This window comes from Galeopterus variegatus, unplaced genomic scaffold (assembly GCF_000696425.1).
Source record: "Galeopterus variegatus unplaced genomic scaffold, G_variegatus-3.0.2 Scaffold219, whole genome shotgun sequence".
In the NCBI taxonomy this organism is placed as follows: Eukaryota; Metazoa; Chordata; class Mammalia; order Dermoptera; family Cynocephalidae; genus Galeopterus; species Galeopterus variegatus.
The window spans coordinates 675,490-682,906 of NW_007726330.1; positions in this window are offsets into that span (position 1 = coordinate 675,490).

A 7,417-nucleotide genomic window follows, 5' to 3' on the forward strand; every position below is an offset into this window, starting at 1 on the left:
GCCCCCGCTCCGCCCCGCCCCCAACTCCACCTGCGGCGCGCCCCCCCCCACTGGCCCGCTCCCACCCCCGAGCACAGGTGGCGGGAAGCAGGAGCGGGCTCCGCCAAGTGGGATTGTGTATCCACTATGATGTCCTCTCTGGACTTTGGGAAAGATCGCGGGGCACCCACTTGAAAGGCTATGGCCCTGAGTGGCACTTGGCATACCTGGAACTGAGCTGCCCTTTCTTGGCCCTGGTGCCTCTCTGTGTGCCCCCCTCTCCCACCACCACACACACATCTGGGGCAAGTGAGCTGGCACCCAGTAGACCTGGGTTTCACAAAGGGATCTCCTGGGTCCTCAGGGCCAGTAGCTGTGAAAGGTCACCAGGCCCTGATCATGAGTCTCTAAGAGGTGCCTGGCACTTGGTGTAAGTAGAGATAAGGACGGCACAGTTTGGTGGTGACCAGGGAGTCACTTCTTACAGGTTCCTTGCCTAGGGTAAAAAGAAACAGCTCCTAGAGATGGATGACTGAAAGAGCGTGGCAGTGGCCAGCAGTGGGCCCAGCCTCTCCTGGAAGGACCTATGCAGCTGCCAAGGTAGGTTGTGCTCTTGGCCCCAGCAGGTGCTTCCTCAGCCCAGGAGCCTTGGTCTCAGAGGTATGGCCTCGTGCCCATAGTCAAGACATGCCTGTCTTGCCAGCCTACACTCTAAACCTTTAGGCTGGCCCCATCTCTGCCTGGATGACTGTCCACAGCTGTCCACCCTATATGAAACCCTAGAACAGAAAGACTGAAATATAAGCAGCCTATTTGGGATTAGGGTGAGGGCTCTGTGTGTTGCTTTGCTCAAAGCCCATCTCTTCTGAGCAGTGAGAAGCCCCGAAAAGGGGTTAATCTTCCGGAACACTCAAGAGAGAGGCATTCCTTCCGTTTGAGAAATTAACCACGAGTTGGGGTTCTCTTTCCACATTTATTCTCCAGACCAGGAAGTTACAGGAAGAGAGCATAGGTGGGGTTTTTGCTAAGTATAGTTTAACAAGCTTAATAATAGAAGCTGGTAACAGTCAGTAAGACAAGCAAGGTGACCTTCTATAATGCAATTTTCAACAAAAGCTTCATTTTAGCAAACATTCTCTTCTTATTGCAATTTCCCAGTATCTTTACATATCAATCAGTAACCTGTCTTTGAGTCAGCAACCTTGCTGTGTTACAATTCTTTATCTTACAACATTTGTGGGGAGTTGTGGCCAGGCATGTACCTTGGGGCCTGCTCAGAGGTTTGCCCAGAGAGTAGGGAATTGCATTCAAAAGGCAGCTCTGAAAACTCCTGAAAGAAAACATAGGGGTAAGTCTTTGTGTCCTTGGATTAGGCAATGGGTTCTTTAAATATAGCATCGAAAGCAGAAGTGATAAAAGAGAAATAAATAAATTGTACTTCATCAAATTAAATACTTTTCTGCATTAAAGGACACCCACTAGAATGTCTAAAATAAAAAGTCAGACAATAACAAGTCTTGGTAGGATGTGGGAAGCTGAAGCCCTCATACACTGCTGGCGGGAATGTAAAATGGTGCAGCCACTTTGGAACCAGTTTGGCATTTCCACAAAATGATAAACATAGGGCTGTTATATGGCCTAGCAATTTCACTCCTAGGCATATATGCAAAAGAATTGAAAACATATGTCTACACAAAAACTTTACATCGAAGTTCAGGGCCGGCCCGTGGCTCACTCGGGAGAGTGCGGTGCTGATAACACCAAGGCCACGGGTTCGGATCCTATATAGGGATGGCCGGTTTGCTCACTGGCTGAGCGTGGTGCTGACAACACCAAGTCAAGGGTTAAGATCCCCTTACTGGTCATCTTTAAAAAAAAAAAAAAACAGTTCATAGCAGCAGTATTTACATTAGCCAAAAGGTAGAAACAACCCAAATGTCCATGAAGGGGTAAATGAATAAACAAAATGTGTATATCTATACAATGAAAATATTATTCAGCTATAAAAATAAATGAAACACTGATACATGCTACAACGTAGATAAACTTTGAAAACACTATGGTAAGTGAAGGAAGCCAGTTCCAGACAAAACAGGGCCAGGAAAGGTACAAAGGAGCGGGGCTTATGTTATGCTTGCTTGTCTGAGATAAGAACTGTTTGCAAGGATTTTCTAAAACCCATCAGAAGTCCTTTCACGTCCTTCACAAATCCCCTGCTTTGCAGGTATGCACATGTTTCTGTGACAAGGCTTATCACTAGACTTTCCTAGAACTACAGTAATTCAGATAAGATACTCCAAGAAGAAACTGCCTGGTAATGGCATCCTATTTTCTATTCCTGAATAAACTCAACATATTTGGAGATATTTTTCTCTATTGTGTTTTTTCTGGGTTAACATGTATGATTTCACATATCAAATGTATAGAAGAGGCAAATCTGGGCCGGCCCGTGGCTCACTCGGGAGAGTGCGGTGCTGATAACACCAAGGCCGCGGGTTCGGATCCCATATAGGGATGGCCGGTTGGCTCACTGGGTGAGCGTGGTGCTGACAACACCAAGTCAAGGGTTAAGATCCCCTTACCGGTCATCTTTAAAAAAAAAAAAAAGAAGAGGCAAATCTATGCAGAAAGAAAGTATATCAGTGGTTGCTTAGGGCTGGGGGGAATAGGGTCATAGCTAAAGGGTTTGGGGTTCTCTTTGTGGAGAGGAAAATGTTCTCAAATTGACTTTGATAATGGTTGCACGTATCTGTGAATATACTAAAGCTATTGAATTGTACACTGAGCCCAAATCTCCTTCCTTACTATTGTGTGGATTGCAGACAAACGACGACCTCTCTGAGCCTGTTTCTCATCTGTAAAATGGGACAAGTGATTCCCGCTCCCCACCCCCCACCATAGGCTGCTATAAAAGGAACTAAATGAGATAATCTTTATACAGTGCCCAGTCCAGCACCTGGTACTTAGTAAGCACAGAATAAATGTTTGCTATTATTATCAGTTGTCCATTAATTCAACAGGCATCACTGGACTCCTCTGTGCGCAATTGGCCAGAAAGATAAAAAGCCTCAGGCTCTCCCGGTCTGGTTGGGAGGCAGACACAGCCCCAAATCAGAGCCCCTCCGAGGGAAATACATGCTCTGACGGAAGAAGAGAGCTTTCTAAGATAAGAGCAAGGAGGAATCCTGACCACTTTGAAGCCCACACCCTTATTTTTATTTCCATTGTTTTATTTGATTGAAAACGCCCAGTTGACCCATCTTTATCCTTTGTATTGTTTCAGTTTTTCTTGGAAATCTCGATTTGGCCTAAGGGGAAGTGCCACACTTTGTTGAAGACAGATTCCAAAACTTTGATTTGTTTTGGGAGGTGTGTTTACTTTCCTCGTAGCGTCCTGTCTAGTGTGTTACATGAAATTTGTTCAGAAGGAAATCTGCTTTGACTTTTGACCTCCCTCCCATTTCCTGCCCAGATGTCACAGGATTGAGGGGGAGGTGGCACCTTAACAGGGGAACTGTACTTCAAGTCCTGTCCTCTGCTGGCTGAGAAACTTGATTGTATCAGTACAGCCAGAGCCGACTACCACGTAGGGCTGAGGTGTCATGATAGATCCCGGGCAAATCTCCACCTCGGGACATACTATCTGGTGGTGAGAATACCACACTTGCCAGCCAGGGTGCCTGATGGCCTAGGCAGGCCTAGAGATTGCCAAGGAATATTTGTCCTGGCCATGGAGGGGCCACTGAGGCCAAAGATACTGGCCCCAAAGACACCTCTTCTCTGCTGGAGTCCACATCTGTCTCCCTCATCAAGGCCAGATTCTCACCCATTGGGCCCTCCTTCCTTAACCTGGTCTCTTTCTTCATGTGACAAAGGTCTACACACTTGATGCAGCTCTGGCTCCTCTGTTGCAGTCACAGCCTGTGTTGTAATTTAGGATCCTTAAGATGGACAGCACCCCTCCAATGATTAGGGGAGAGACCAGATGGAAATAAAAATTTTATTACTGGGGGCCGGCCCGTGGCTCACTCGGGAGAGTGCGGTGCTGATAACACCAAGGCCACGGGTTCGGATCCTATATAGGGATGGCCGGTTTGCTCACTGACTGAGCGTGGTGTTGACAACACCAAGCCAAGGGTTGAGATCCCCTTACCGGCCATCTTTATAAAAATAAATAAAAATAAATTTAAAAAAATAAAAATTTTATTACTTACACGCCCTGGAGGTATACGGCATGCCTGGAGTACACACACACACACACACACACACACACACAGGTCAGGGAGCACAGACAGGGAGAGAGAAGGGGTACCTGTGGGCCAACACCTTTATCTGGTCCTATGAAATTGGTGAAATCACTTTCTGTTAGACCCAGACAAAATAAGACTAGGAAAGGCATGAAAGAGGGATGTATTATCCATTTCTGTTGCTTATAACAAAATACCTGGAACTAGGTAATTTGTTTGTTGTTTTTTTAAAAATGGCTGGTAAGGGGATCTTGACCCTTTTTTTTTGGGGGGGGGGATCTTGACCCTTAACGTGGTGTTGTCAGCACCATGCTCTCCCAAGTGAGCTAACTGGCCATCCCTATGTAGGATCCAAACCCGTGGCCTTTTTGTTATCAGCACCAAACTCTCCCAAGTGAGCCATGGGCCGGCCCTAGAAACTAGGTAATTTGTAAGAATACAAAATTTATTGCTTACAGTTTGGAGACTGAGAAGTCCAGAGTCCAGGGAACACATCTGGTGGTTGCAACAGTAAGCCAGGGGCCTCACATGGTAGAAACAGCACAGCAGAGAGGGAGAGATTCTCACATGCTCTCTTTTCAAAGCCCTCTGGACCACGGCCCTGACCACCACTATTAATCCATTGACTATGGAATGGTCCTATAATCTAATCACCTCTTCAAGGCCCCACCTTTCTTTTTTTTTTTTTTTTTTTTTTCCTTTTTGAGACCGGCCGCCCCACGCCCCGCCAGGGAGCGCTGTGAGCGCACCGGTCATCCCTATATAGGATCCGAACCCGCGACGGGCGCACTGCTGCGCTCCCAGCACCGCACTCGCCCGAGTGCACCATGGGCTCGGCCCCAAGGCCCCACCTTTCTTTTTTTTTTTTTTTTGTCCTTTTTGAGACCGGCCGCACCACGCTCAGCCAGTGAGCGCTGTGAGCGCACCGGTCATCCCTATATAGGATCCGAACCCGCGACGGGAGCACTGCTGCGCTCCCAGCACCGCACTCTCCCGAGTGCACCATGGGCTCGGCCCCAAGGCCCCACCTTTCAATTACCATAATAGGATTTCCCACCCTCAACAGTTACATTAGGAATTAAGCTTCTTATATATGAACTTTGGGGACACAGCAAAGGGGGCTTGTGCTTGCTTGTCTGAGTAAGAATTGTTGCAGAAATCCTTTCACATTTTTCACATCCTTCACTCATCTCCTGGTTTGCATGTGCATGTGCACATGTTTCTGTGACAAAGTCACTAGACATTCTTTAGAACTGCAATAATTGAGACAAGATGCTTCAGGAAGAAACTGTCCAGTAAGGGCATCTGAACCAATGAACTCATGACAAATCTGACTTTGAGCCTCCAAAATGAATGAACTCTGCTTCCAAGCAGCTTACGTGAACCTCTCTCTTTTTGCCAGTGGAAAGCTTCCTCTTACCCTTCCCTCCTTGCCAAATGCATTCATAGCTTGCCATGGTATGCATTTTGGATTATAATCCTATTTTCTATTGCCAAGTAAACTCAACATATTTGGAGACATTTTTCTCTAATGTGTTTTTTCTAGATTAACAATCCAGGGTGTTATCCAAACAGGTTTCCCTCTGGGACTTTGAATTGGTGGGTTTAAATCAAGCAGGCATGAGCTCCAGGAGCTGATGCAGTGACCGAGAGGTAGTCACGGTGGCATATTTGCACAGTCCAGGTGGGGTGTGAGGGTCAGCAGGGCCAGTCAAGCAGAGAAGTGGTCACCAGGGAGCAGTTGTCTATGGCAGATATCTGGATCGCCCACATTGAGGAACTGGGGGTGGGGCGGGTCTAGAACTTGAAACTGTGTCGAGGGTGACTGAGCCCTGCTTCTGGTATGAGGAAGTTAAATGTATTCAAAATGGGTGCCACAGCAATGTAAAATTATAAAAATTCACTACAGCTTCGTTCCCTGATGAAATCTGGGTTCACATCTCCCGAACTGATGCCTCTGATAATGTTTGCTCTCAGCAGATGGCCCCCCCATCTCACTCATTCTGGCAGGTTCTTTTTGTTGTTGGTCCCAGAGGTTTAATCTATTTCCTGATTTAAGCTCCCTTTGCCCTTCTGTAATATTAATAACAGCTTTTATAATATTGATAACATTGATATTGAGCCCATGGTAAGCCCAGATCTCAGGGCTGATATCCAACCAGAACACACATGTAGGGCAGTACTATTTGTTTACTACCAGTGTCTATTCTGATTGGTCAGTGCCTTTGACGTCATGTTGTCAAATTCAGTATTCTTATTTATTTATGTTTTTGGCAGCTGGCCAGTACAGGGATCTACCCCTGGACCTTGGTGTTATCAGTACCACACTCTAACCAACTGAGCTAACTGGCCAGCCCAAATACAGTAATTTTAAAGTCACCCCTAGAGCTTACTGAACTTTGCACAGATTGTTTTATTAAATCTTTGCAAGCATACTGGGTAGACACTTTATTATTTCCATTTTACAGATGAAGAAGAGAGGCACGGATAAGTTAAGGGACTCATCCTAACAGGAGAATTGGGCCTTGAACTTGTTCTGACCCTGTTCTCTCAGCCACCACCCTGTCCCCATGAACACCCTGGACTGCTGCACCCTCTGCTCTACCAGCCTGAGCTGTGCACAAAAGTGTCGAGACCTAAGGCTCAGCCTCTGCTTAGGGGCAGCTGCTCTCCTAGACCACAGGAGCCCTAGTTCTTACATGGAACACTCCCTGTTTGGAAGCCAGGCCAGTAACCAAAGCTCTTAGTAATGAGACTAACTCTTTGCTGCCTGTGCCAGGAGCAGATTCAGCCAGCTGTGCTGAGGGACTCCCAGGGCCATTTGATTTGGTTAGCAAATCTGCCTGGAGCCTCTGCTATGTGCCCTGCGTGACTCCAGGGACAGGAAATTCTCAGTCCCCGCCTTCAGAGTGCCAGGAGTTTCTCTTCCCTCTCTGGCCTCAGATGTCCCTGCTCAGGGAAGCCAGCTGCAAAGCTTGTCTTCATTTGGTGACCCCATTCTGTCCCTGAAGCTCCTGCCCTCTAGGCTGGTGACCACCCTGTCAATGGCCAGGGAGCAAGCCCAGACTTACAAGATGTGCTGACAGCTCAAGGCTGCGGCTGTCTCTTCCTGCACCTCACACTGGCCAGGAAGCTGCTGGTTGGCACTGCAGCTGCCCAGGCTTCAGGTCACTGGAGGTTGGCAGGAGGAC